Source organism: Bufo bufo, chromosome 7, assembly GCF_905171765.1.
Source record: "Bufo bufo chromosome 7, aBufBuf1.1, whole genome shotgun sequence".
Taxonomy (NCBI): domain Eukaryota; kingdom Metazoa; phylum Chordata; class Amphibia; order Anura; family Bufonidae; genus Bufo; species Bufo bufo.
In genome coordinates this window covers 172,823,202-172,836,940 of record NC_053395.1, presented here as the reverse complement: position 1 = coordinate 172,836,940, position 13,739 = coordinate 172,823,202, and the positions used below count along the sequence as shown (strand labels likewise).

Sequence of the window (13,739 nt, the reverse complement as noted above, 5' to 3'; positions counted from 1 at the left end):
CAACGCACAAGTGATGCGTGAAAATCACCGCTCATGTGCACAGCCCCATAGAAATGAATGGGTCCTGATTCAGTGCGGGTGCAATGCGTTAAACTAACGCATTGCACCCGCGCGGAAAACTCGCCCGTGTGAAAGGGGCCTTAGTCATGTGCATGAGCCCTTTGTGATAACCATGGAGAAGTACCTATGGAGTAACCTGAACGTGTAATAGCATCCTAGCTAAAGTTCTCTAATCAATCAAAAAATCAAATAATGCCAACTTTAGTCATTTATTTAGTGAATGTAGTTGTGGCAATAAAACAATCAATATATCAATAGATTATTAATAAATTTACATTTTTTTTTACATATAGATATACTGTAAATGTATGTATACTGTCTAACAATCTTCTTGCATGTCGTCAACATGAAAATTTTCCTCTCACTTCAAGTGCTGCAAATACAAACAGGCAAAAATACAAGTAAGTGCACAACATATGTAGTATAATACGTACAAAACTACAAAAAAACAAAATAAAAGAAATCACAAAAATAAAGCTAAAAACTTTGGGGGAGATATACTGTATCTAAACTGGTGCAAAGGCAAAATGGATTCATTGCCTAGAGAACAAAATCAGATTCCACTTCTCATTTTTCATACAGGCAGTGAAATAACGGGTTATTATGGGCAGGATCTCCAATTTTCCTTTTTAACCATTTCCCCCCCAAAACTTTCATATTAAAGCTACTTTCACACTTGCGTTGTTAATTCTGGTATTGAGATCCGGCAGAGGATCTCAACACCGGAATTAAACTGATCCGTTTTTGCACGTCAGGATGTATCCGTTAGGATGCGGTTGAGTGAAATAAAAATGGTAAAAAACGGATCTGTCACTAAGTATATTAAAAGTCAATGGGGAACGGATCCGGTTTTTTTCTCCATTTTTATGACTGGACACAAAACCGCAGCTTTCAGCAGTGTTGTGTCCGGTCACAAAACGGAACGGAAGACATCCTGGTGCATCCTGAACGGATCTCTTTCTATTCAGAATGCATGAGGACTAAACGGAAATGTTTTTTTTTTTTTCGGGATTGAGATCCTCTGCCGGATCTTAATGAAAACAACAGGAGTATTAAACAGGCCTAAGGCTACTTTTGCGGATTCGTCTGGTATCTGCACAGACGGATCCGCACCTATTATGCAAACGCTTGTATCCGTTCAGAACGGATCCGTTTGCATTATTCTTTAAAAAAAAAGTCTAAGTCAAAACGGATCCGTCCTGACTTACATTGAAAGTCAATGGGGGACGGATCCGTTTTCAACAGCACCATATTGTGTCAGTGAAAACGGATCCGTCCACATTGACTTACATTGTAAGTCAGGACGGATCCGTTTGGCTCCGCATCGCCAGGCAGACACCAAAACGCTGCAAGCAGTGTTTTGGTGTCCGCATCCAGAGCAGAATGGAGGTGGAACGGAGCCAAACGGATGTATTCTGAACGGATCCTTATCCATTCAGAAAGCATTGGGGCTGAACTGATCCGTTTTAAACTGTTTGTGAGATCCCTGAAACGGATCTCACAAACAGAATTAAAAACGCCAGTGTGAAAGTAGCCTAATTCATTCACAGTCAAAATATTCTAAATGTTATTTCCTATAATAGAACATGTAAAACACAAATTGAAAATTCATTAATAAAGGATGACTTTATCACCTTTAATGATAAAAATGTAATTATAACAATAAAATAGGTCATGTATAAAAGGCTTTACGCTAATTAACTCCTTAAGGACGCGGCCATATTTCACCTTAAGGACCAGGCCATTTTTTGCAAATCTGACCAGTGTCACTTTAAGGCCTCCTGCACACGACCGTATGGCTTTTTCAGTGTTATGCGGTCCGTTTTTTGCTTCCATTGTGTTTCCGTTTCTGTTTCGTTTTTCCGTCCCGTTTTTCCGTATGGCATATACAGTATACAGTAATTACATAGATAAAATTGGGCTGGGCATAACATGTTCAATAGATGGTTCCGCAAAAAACGGAACAGAAACGGAAGACATACGGATGCATTTCCGTATGTGTTCCGTTTTTTTGCGGACCCATTGACTTCAATGGAGCCATGGAACGTGATTTGCGGGCAATAATAGGACATGTTCTATCTTTAAACGGAACGGAAAAACGGAAATACGGAAACGGAATGGATACGGAGTACATTCAGGTTTTTTTGCGAAAACCATTAACCCCATAGGGACACAGCCTTATTTCACCTTAAGGACCAGGCCATTTTTTGCAAATCTGACCAGTGTCACTTTAAGTGGTGATAACTTTAAAACTCTTTGACTTATCCAGGCCATTCTGAGAATGTTTTTTCGTCACATATTGTACTTCATGACACTTGAAAAATGAAGTCAAAATGTATTTATTTTTTGCATAAAAAAATACCAAATTTACCAAAAATTTTGAAAAATTAGCAAATTTCAAAGTTTCAGTTTCTCAACTTCTGTAATACATAGTAATACCCCCAAAAATTGTGATGACTTTACATTCCCCATATGTCTACTTCATGTTTGAAGTATTTTGGGAATGATATTTTATTTTTTGGGGATGTTACAAGGCTTAGAAGTTTAGAAGCAAATCTTGAAATTTTTCAGAAATCCAATTTTTAGGGACCACTACAGGTCTGAAGTCTCTTTGCAAGGCTTACATAATAGAAACCACCCAAAAATGACCCCCTTCTATAAACTACACCCCTCAAGGGATTCAAAACTGATTTTACAAACTTCGTTAACCCTTTAGGTGTTGCACAAAAAAGATAAAGTGAAGTCTCAAAGGAAGCAGCTGTTGCTGGGTGATTCAATCATAAGAAGTGTGGAGCTTAAAGAAAATGGTTTTGTGAGATGTCTCCCTGGGGCTACTGCTAGAAGAGATAGAAGACGTATTATTAATATTGTTAAGCAAGCAAAGCAGGAAGGGGACGTGGATGTTCTTGTCCATCTAGGGACAAATGACCTGGCTTGCAATGAAGTGTCAGAGGTGAAAAAATCTTTTATCACACTTGGCAATGACGTACAGGATTTTGCATCCACCATTTCATTTTCTGAAGTTCTGCCTGTGCATAATGTTCAGAATGATAGGCAGAGGCGCATAAAGGAGTTCAACATATGGCTTGGTAAATGGTGTCAAGAGCAAGGATTTGGCTTTGTTTCTCATGATAGCTCTACTTGGAATAGAAAGGAACTGTACAAAAAAGATGGTTTGCATCTTTCTCTCAAAGGAACAAATGTACTTAGTGAACAACTCCAAGAATTTGCGAAAGAGTATTTAAACTAGGAAGGGGGGGCAAAAGAGTGAAAATAAAAGAGTCCATTTGCCACCCGAAACAATGCCAGAACAGGTCAGAAGCACAGAGGTTAAGAAATGATAAGCTCAGAGTCCTGTCTACAAATGTTCGCAGTTTAGGTAAAAAAATCAATGAACTTGATTCAATAATGGCATCTGAGAATGTAGATTTAGTGGCTGTTACGGAGACATGGTTTAATGAAAGAAATGACTGGGACATAACCATACCAGGGTACTCTTTATACAAAAGAGACAGAGAAGGCAAGAAAGGAGGAGGAGTGGCCCTGTATGTGAAAGATAGCATTAAATCTAACCTAATACAAGTTGGTGAGGCCAACATAGAGTCAGTTTGGGTTACGTTGCAGTTTGCTAACCATGCAGTAACTCGTGTAGGTGTGATATATAGACCACCTGGTCAAGTTAAAGAACTAGATGATCTACTAGTTGAAGAAATAGCTAAAATGACAATGAAAGGAGAAGTTATCATTATGGGAGATTTCAATCTCCCAGATATAAACTGGAAAACCAAAATAGCAAGTTCTACCAGGAGTACAGATATTCTAAATTCCCTACTGGGGTTATCTCTACAACAAGTGGTTGAGGAGCCAACCCGGAGGGAGGCCATTTTGGATTTGGTATTCACAAACGGGGATTCGGTATATGATGTCATTGTAGGCGAAACCTTGGGAACTAGTGATCACCAGTCAGTGTGGTTTAATATGAGAACTGTGAAAGAGTCCCACCGCACAAAAACAAAAGTTTTAGATTTTAGAAAAACAGACTTTTCAAAAATGAAATTAGTCATAAATGAGTCCTTATCAGACTGGAACGGATTACATGGAGTCCAGGAGAAATGGGACTACTTAAAAGGTGCATTATTGAAGGCAACAGAAAATTGCATTAGACTTGTCAGTAAAAGCAAAAAAAGGAGGAGACCACTGTGGTACTCAGCAGAAGTGGCCCAAATCATTAAAAATAAAAAGCTAGCATTTTGTAATTATAAAAAAACCCAGAGCAATGAAGATAAGGAAATCTACAAGATTAGGCAGAGAGAGGCCAAGCAAGTTATAAGAACTTCTAAAGCGCAGGCAGAAGAAAAACTAGCTCAGTCTATGAAAAAAGGGGATAAGACATTCTTCAGATATATAAATGAAAAAAGGAAATTAAAACAAGGAATAACTAAATTAAAAACAAAGGACGGAAGGTATGTAGAAGAGAATAAAGGGCTAGCCGACTGCCTTAATAAATACTTCTGTTCAGTTTTTACAAAAGAAAAAGGAGAAGGACCTCCACTAGAAAGAATGACTAATAAATCGTTTGATGCATGTATCTTTACAGAGGAAGATGTTCTAAGTTTGCTGTCTAAGGTGAAGACAAATAAGTCACAGGGGCCTGATGAGATACACCCAAAATTATTAAAAGAGCTTAGTGGTGAGCTGGCAAAACCGTTAACAGATTTATTTAACCAATCATTAGTAACAGGAGTCGTCCCGGAAAATTGGAAATTGGCTAATGTCGTGCCCATTCACAAGAAAGGTAGTAGGGAGGAATCGAGCAACTATAGACCAGTGAGTCTGACATCAATAGTAGGCAAATTAATGGAAACCCTATTAAAGGATAGGATTGTGGAACATCTAAAATCCCATGGATTGCAAGATGAAAAACAACATGGGTTTACTTCAGGGAGATCATGTCAAACAAATCTTATAGATTTTTTTGACTGGGTGAATAAAATAATAGACGGTGGAGGTGCAGTAGACATCGCATATCTAGATTTTAGTAAGGCTTTTGACACTGTCCCACATAGAAGACTTATCAATAAACTGCAGTCATTGAGCATGGACTCCCATATTGTTGAGTGGATTAGGCAGTGGCTCAGTGACAGACAACAGAGGGTGGTAGTCAATGGAGAACATTCAAAACAAGGTCATGTTACCAGTGGGGTTCCACAGGGATCTGTACTGGGACCGATTTTGTTTAATATCTTCATAAGTGATATTGCAAAAGGCCTCGCTGGTAAGGTTTGTCTTTTTGCTGATGACACAAAGATAGGTAACAGGGTTGATGTTCCTGGAGGGAAACGCCAAATGGAAAAGGATTTAGGAAAACTAGAAGAATGGTCAGAACTCTGGAAACTGAAATTTAATGTGGATAAGTGCAAGATAATGCACCTGGGGCGTAAAAACCCGAGGGCAGAATATAGAATATTTGACACAGTCCTGACCTCAGTATCTGAGGAAAGGGATTTAGGAGTAATTATTTCAGAAGACTTAAAGGTGGGAAGACAATGTAATAGAGCAGCACGAAATGCCAGCAGAATGCTTGGATGTATAGGGAGAGGTATAAGCAGTAGAAAGAGTGAAGTGCTTATGCCGCTGTACAGAACACTGGTGAGACCTCACTTGGAGTATTGTGCGCAGTACTGGAGGCCATATCTCCAGAAGGATATAGATACTCTAGAGAGAGTTCAGAGAAGAGCTACTAAACTAGTACATGGATTGCAGGATAAAACTTACCAGGAAAGGTTAAAGGACCTTAATATGTATAGCTTGGAAGAAAGAAGAGACAGAGGGGATATGATAGAAACTTTTAAATACATAAAGGGAATCAACTCGGTAAAGGAAGAGAGCATATTTAAAAGAAGAAAAACTACCACAAGAGGACACAGTTTTAAATTAGAGGGGCAAAGGTTTAAAAGTAATATAAGGAAGTATTACTTTACTGAGAGAGTAGTGGATGCATGGAATAGCCTTCCTGCAGAAGTGGTAGCTGCAAATACAGTGAAGGGGTTTAAGCATGCATGGGATAGGCACAAGGCCATCCTTCATATAAGATAGGGCCGGGGGCTATCCATAGTATTCAGTATATTGGGCAGACTAGATGGGCCAAATGGTTCTTATCTGCCGACACATTCTATGTTTCTATGTTTCTATGTTATTGGCAAATGGGGATGAAATTTGAGAATTTCATTTTTTTGACTAATTTTCCATTTTAACCCATTTTTTCCACTAACAAAGCAAGGGTTAACAGCCAAACAAGACTGTATCTTTATTGCCCTGACTCTGCCGTTTACATAAACACCCCATATGTGGCCGTAAACTACTGTACGGCCACACAGCGGGGCGTAGAGTGAAAAGTGCGCCGTTTGGTTTTTGATAGACAGATTTTGCTGGACTGGTTTATTTACACCATGTCCCATTTGAAGCCCCCTGATGCACCCCTAGAGAAGAAACTCCATAAAAGTGACTCCATCTAAGAAACTACACCCCTCAAGGTTTTCAAAACAGATTTTACAAACTTTGTTAACCCTTTAGGTGTTGCACAAGATTTAATGAAAAATAGAGATACAATTTCAAAATTTCATTTTTTTGGCAGATTTTCCTTTTTTTTTTTTTTTTTCCAGTTACAAAGCAAGGGTTAACAGCCAAACAAAACTCATTATTTATGGACCTGATTCTGTAGTTTACAGAAACACCCCATATGTGGTCGTAAACTGCTGTACGGGCACACGGCAGGGCGCAGAAGTAAAGGAATGCCATACGGTTTTTGGAAGGCAGATTTTGCTAGACTGGTATTTTGACACCATGTCCCATTTGAAGCCCCCCTGATGCACCCCTAGAGTAGAAACTCCAAAAAAGTGACCCCATTTTAGAAACTACGGCATAGGGTGGCAGTTTTGTTGGTACTAGTTTAGGGTACATATGATTTTTGGTTGCTCTATATTACACTTTTTGTGAGGAAAGGTAACAAAAAATAGCTTTTTTGGCACTTTTTTTTTTTTGTTATTTACAACATTTATCTGACAGGTTAGATCATGTGGTAATTTTATAGAGCAGGTTGTCACGGACGCAGCGATACCTAATATGTATGCTTTTTTATTATTTATGTAAGTTTTACACAATGATTTCATTTTGAAAACAAAGAAAATGTTTTAGTGTCTCCATAGTCTAAGAGTCATAGTTTTTTCAGTTTTTGGGCGATTATCTTAAGTAGGGTCTCATTTTTTGCGGCATGAGATGACGGTTTGATTGGCACTATTTTGGGGTGCATATGACTTTTTGATCGCTTGCTATTACACTTTTTGTGACGTAAGATGACAAAAATGCGGTGATACCTAATATGTATACTTTTTTTTAATTTATGTAAGTTTTACACAAGGATTTCATTTTTGAAACAAAAAAAATCATGTTTTAGTGTTTCCATAGTCTAAGAGCCATAGTTTTTTCAGTTTTGGGGCGATTATCTTGGGTAGGGTATGATTTTTGTGGGATGAGATGACGGTTTGATTGTTACAATTTTGGCGTACATGCGACTTTTTTGATCACTTTTATTACCTTTTTTTGGGAAGTAAGGTGGGCAAAATTTCAATTTCATCATAGTTTTTTATTTTTTATTTTTATGGCATTCACCGTTCGGGTAAAGTAACATGACCGTTTTATAGATCAGGTCGTTACGGACGCGGCGATACCAAACATGTGTAGGGAATTTTATTTTTTTCATTTTTAATCAGGGATAAATGTGTTTTTTGATTTTTACTTTTTCTGCACTTTTTTTTTTATGTAGACCCACTAGGTTCTTGAAGATCCAGTGGGTCTGATGTCTGTACAATACAGTACAGTACAATATATATTGTACTGTACTGTATTTTACTTACACTTTGTCTGAACAGATCTCTGCCTTTAGCACAGATCTGTTCAGCACCATGGACAGCAGGACGCCTGAGACGGCGTCCTGTTGCCATGGGAACCTTCCCCATCTGCTCAGAACTTTGCAGACGGGGAAGGGTAAGGAGGGGATCTGTCGGGGGGCTGTCTGGGAGCTCTCTCCCTCTCCATCGGGGGGCTGCAAAGGCACTGCAGCCCCCCGATGGGAGAGGGAGGGAGCTCCCTCTTACTGTTAACTTTTTCCATACAGCGGTCCGTACGGGTTACAGTACGGGTTACTTTTTCCATACAGCGGTCCGTAAAGGGTTAAACGGCTGACATCGCATCGCAGATGTCAGCCGTTTATACCAGGGTGCCAGCAATGTGCTGGCACCCTGGTATACCCACTAACCACCAACGGTCATTCAAGGGGAGGCGGGCGGGGGATCGCGATCCCACCTGCCGCACCGCCCGCCTCCCACACCGCCCGCAACCCTCCCCCTGCACCTCCCACCGGGCTAAAATCACTCAGGGGTGCAGGGGGGGGATACAGATATATTTTGGACATTATAAAGTTTCTGATCCTCGCGGTCAGGGCCAGCGGGGATCAGAAACTGCAAAAAGCGCATCAAACCGCAGGTCTGAATTGACCTGCGGTTTGTTGCGATCGCCGACATGGGGGGGTCACGGGACACCCCCGCGCATTTAGCCTATGTGCCTGCTCAATGATTTGAGCAGGCACCTTGTTCCGATCACTGCCGGCCGGGCGGCAGTGATCGGAACAACACATGACGTACCGTTACGTCATGTGTCCTTAAGTACCAGGACATCATGACGTACCGGTACGTCATGTGTCCTTAAGAGGTTAAAATGAATGGTTCCGTATACGGAACGCAAAAAATGGCCAGTAAACGGGGGGAAAAAAATGGTCGTGTGCAGGAGGCCTAAGTGGTGATAACTTTAAAACGCTTTTTCGGCACATATTGTACTTCATGACACTGGTAAAATGGAGTAAAAAAAAATATCATTTTAATTTATAAAAAAAAACAAATTTGCAAAAAATTTTGAAAAATTTCCAAGTTTCAATTTCTCTACTCCTATAATACATAGTAATACCTACAAAAATAGTTATTACTTTACATTCCCCATATGTCTACTTCATGTTTGGATCATTTTGGGAATGACATTTTATTTTTTGGGGATGTTACAAGGCTTAGAAGTTTAGAAGCAAATCTTGAAATTTTTCTGACATTTTCAAAAACCCACTTTTCAAGGACCAGTTCAGATCTGAAGTCACTTTGTGAGGCTTACATAATAGAAACCACCCAAAAATGACCCCATTCTAGAAACTACACCCCTCGAGGTATTCAAAATAGATTTTTACAAACTTTGTTAAACCTTTAGGTGTTCCACAAGAATTAATGGAAAATAGAGATACAATTTCAAAATGTCACTTTTTTGGCAGATTTTCCATTTTAATTTTTTTTTTTTCCAGTTACAAAGCAGTGGTTAACAGCCAAACAAAACTCATTATTTATGGCCCTGATTCTGTAGTTTACAGAAACACCCCGTATGTGGTCATAAACAGCTGTACGGGCACACGGCAGGGCGCAGAAGGAAAGGAATGCCATACGGTTTTTGGAAGGAAGATTTTGCTGGACTGGTTTTTTGACACCATGTCCATTTGATGCCCCCCTGATGCACCCCTAGAGTAGAAACTCCAAAAAAGTGACCCCATTTTAGAAACTACGGGATAGGGTGGCAGTTTTGTTGGTACTATTTTAGGGTACATATGATTTTTGGTTGCTCTATATTACACTTTTTGTGAGGCAAGGTAACGAGAAATAGCTGTTTTAGCACAGTTTCTATTTTTTGTTATTTACAACATTCATCTGACAGGTTAGATCATGTGGTATTTTTATAGACCAGGTTGTCACGGACGCGTCGATACCTAATATGTATACTTTTTATTTATTTATGTAAGTTTTACACAATGATTTCATAAAAAAAAAATATATATCATGTTTTAGTGTCCCCATATTCTGAGAGCCATAGTTTTTTCAGTTTTTGGGCGATTATCTTAGTTAGGGTCTCATTTTTTGCGGGATGAGATGACGGTTTGATTGGCTTTAATTTAGGGTGCATATGACTTTTTGATCGCTTGCTATTACACTTTTTGTGATGTAAGGTGACAATTTTTTTTTTATTTAGCACAGTTTTTATTTTTTACAGTGTTCACCTGAGGGGTTAGGTCATGTGATATTTTTATAGAGCCGGTCAATACGGAAGCGACGATACCTAATATGTATAAAAAAAATTATTTATGTAAGTTTTACACAATAATATCATTTTTGAAACAAAAAAAAAATCATGTTTTAGTGTCTCCATATTCTGAGAGCCATAGTTTTGCCGTTTTTGGCCGATTGTCTCAGGTAGGGGCTTATTTTTTGCAGGATGAGGTGACGGTTAGATTGGTACTATTTTGGTGGGCGTGCACCTTTTTGATCGCCTGCTGTTGTACTTTTAGTGATGTAAGGTGACAAAAAATTGTTTATTTAGCACAGTTTTTATTTTTTACGGTGTTCATCTGAGGGGTTAGGTCATGTGATATGTTTATAGAGCCGGTCGATATGGATGCGGCGATACCTAATATGTCCCTATTTTTTACCAATTTTTTTTAACTTTATTTGGGGAAAAGGACGTTTTGGTTTATTTTTACTTGAAACTTAATTTTTTGGGGGGGAAACTTTATTTTTTCAACTTTTTTTTCACTTTATTTTTTGTCCCACTTTGGAACTTCAAATTTTGGGGGTTTAATCCTTTTCAATGCATTCCAATATTTCTGTATTGGAATGCATTGGCTGTATGAGTAATACTGTGTGTATTACTCATACAGCTTCCGGCCTGTGAGATCCAGGGAACTGGATCTCACAGGCTCGTCACCGGAAGACAGCCAGATGCCTAAGGAAGGCATCGCGCTGCCTTCCACGCCATCGGGTCCCCCCTATAGCCCCACGGGGACCCGATGGCACCACCGCCGCCTGCAACATGAAAAGCCGCAAACCGCAGGTCTGAATTGACCTGCGGTTTGCGGCGATCGCCAACATGGGGGGGTCACGGGACCACCCCGCGCATTTAGCCAAGGTGCCTGCTCAATGATTTGAGCAGGCACCTTGTTCCGATCACCGCCTGCCGCGCGGCGGTGATCGGAAATACACAGTACGCCCTGTGTCCTGTACGCCCTGTGTCCGGAAGAGGTTAATGTTTCCGCAGTGGAAAAAAATTGTATGCATTAACACCAGTACAAGAATGTTGAGACTTCTCGAAATTTAACCCCTTAGTGACCACACACATTTAAAAAAAAAATTGCATTCCAAGAGCTCTAACTTTGTAGTTTTTTCATCAATGTACTTGTATGAGGTCTTATTTTTTGCAGGACAAGTTATAGTTTTTAATGCACCATTTTGGGTTCATGTAATGATTGATTAAAGCCAGCTGTTTAGCTAAAACCCACTTTGTTTACATCAGTAAAAAGGCGTATTAGTGGTCACTAAGTACTGCATGTGTCACGAAAAAACGTTAATGTATTTGTTTTTTTCTATTGGTCACAGATGCATCCATGCACGGGTAATGATAATGGAGAAGTTGTTCATACAGAGTTCTTTTATAATTAATTCCTTACTGTATACAGTAATGCACAGGGCATATAATGGCTATGGGGCTCTGACCTTTAGCAATGGGATTGTCATTGCAGTTACCCCTAGCTGCCACTAGAGGGAGCACCCTGCATGAAGATTTATTCGCTTCCCATTTATTCCATGCTATTTTATGCTCTATTAAATACACAGATACGTAGCTCCCCTATTGGATGTTCCATGTAATGATGAGCGAAGCGAGCTTCGGATGCTACATCTTAAGTCGCTTCCCTCAAAACTTTGGATCAATGCTGTACGGAGATCCGTCTCTGTACAGCATTAAAATGTACGGTGTCCAATGAGGCGGTTAGTTATTCGCGAAGTCGCGCGAGACTTCATTGAATAACTTTGGTATTTGGTTTTTAAAGTGGGAAACTACTTTAAAACTTGGAACAGAAGGAAAATCGAGGAACCGTGGAAAATCAAATACCAAAGTTATTCAACTAAGTCTCGCGCGACTTCACGAATAACGAACTTTGCCTCATCAAAGGCAGTACATTCTAATACTGTACAGAGACGGATGCATCAAGAATTAAGTAATTAAGCAATTTAGTTAAAAAACTGAAACTCCCCCTCTATATATTTTTTGGACATTCAATAGCACAAAACAGAATAATGAAAATTAATATTAGTAAAAGTGATTTATATTTGGATAAGCTCCTATAAAGCCCTGTGATTTTAGTGCCCCGGGCTTAAAGTGCCCCTTGATGGCCTTCTAATAATTAGGACCTTATGATAGATTATCAATATCTGATTAGTGGGAATCCAACACCTGACACCTCCACCAATCAGCTGCACCGTCTGCCACTTTGAACAGATCCAGAAGGACAGTTCCATTCAAAGTGCGGTGGATGTACCAGGTTACTGCAGTGCTGAGGTAAATGGGGTGCTGAGGTGCAGTAACCTGGCATGGCCACTACCCTTTGAGTGGCGCTGTGCTTCCACATCTGATCTGACCCCCCACTGATCAGATATTGATGACCCATCCTGAGGAGCCCGGAAACCACTATACATTTAATATCAGGTCTAGTACCTTTATTAATTAGTAAAGAAGATCTACTTTGTCAGGCTGAAATGCCGAAGACGCTTACTACAGTTATTTTCTACCCTTCAGAAGTATTTATGTGACATACAGGAAAATTGGCAAAAAAAAGAAGAAGAAGATGTCTACAGTTCAAGGATGTATTGCTGTCCAGAGGACAAACAGGTTTAGTAGGATGCCTTCTGTACAGAGATCCCACGACACAGTCACCACAGAAACACAGTCCATAATAAGACAAGCAAACAATGAGTTGTCAGGTCACCTAGTCCTCAGTGGGGTGAGGAAAACAAATCCCCCCAGTGCACAGACCGAGAGGGTTGGATCCCAGGTATAGATTGTGCTGCAAAAGTGTAAGGCATCCAGCACTCGGAATAAAATCCAAACACTTTATTTGGGACACATAGAAACTTGGGGGGGGGTCATTTATTAAGCTGAAATATGCCTATATTAGGTGTATTTCAGCCGCGGTTAGTTGTGCCGCAATCTGCAACTTCTTCCCACGCCAGGCATAAAATTGTGGGCGCGGCATGGGCAGAGAATGGTCTCATTCACCATTTTCACGCCTGTTTTAGGTGAAGAAAATGGTCTAAATGTAAGACAGCTTGTAATCTCAACTAAAGACATTAATGGGCCAGATTTATCATTATCTCAAGTCAGAATAATGAAGTGAAAAAGTTGCAAATTTTTGCGCAATCGCTTAAACTGCGCAAAAAATTGCGACTTTTATTGGCTCTGCACTATGCTCGCCAGTTTTCTGAAAGTGGGAGTGTTTTCTTATGTAAATTAATCTCTAGACAGATTTACTATTGCGACCATATAAAAAGTCGCAAAAAAGTCGCAAAAAAATTCGCAATTTCACTCCAGTGAGGAGCATGCTTATCTTATGCGACTTTTTATTCGAACATGCAACTTTTTCGTAAAGACGTGCGACTTTTGTAAAGCTGCTTACTGACGGATAAACTGCTACCGTCAAACCACATTTATTACAGTCTTAAAGGGCCGATCATAAATCTGACTTGGCTAAAACTGACTTTAGCCAT

General features: G+C 39.7%; 1 long non-coding RNA gene across 3 annotated transcripts in view; it reads right to left on the bottom strand.

Moving 5' to 3' along the window:
• Positions 1-263: 263 nt before the first annotated feature.
• LOC121007349 overlaps positions 264-13,739 on the bottom strand; it is a 32,336-nt gene continuing 18,860 nt past the window's right edge. For all 3 annotated transcript variants that reach the window (XR_005780398.1, XR_005780397.1, XR_005780396.1), the window contains one exon: positions 264-433. This is a non-coding gene — a long non-coding RNA (uncharacterized LOC121007349). The remainder of the gene's footprint in view (positions 434-13,739) is intronic.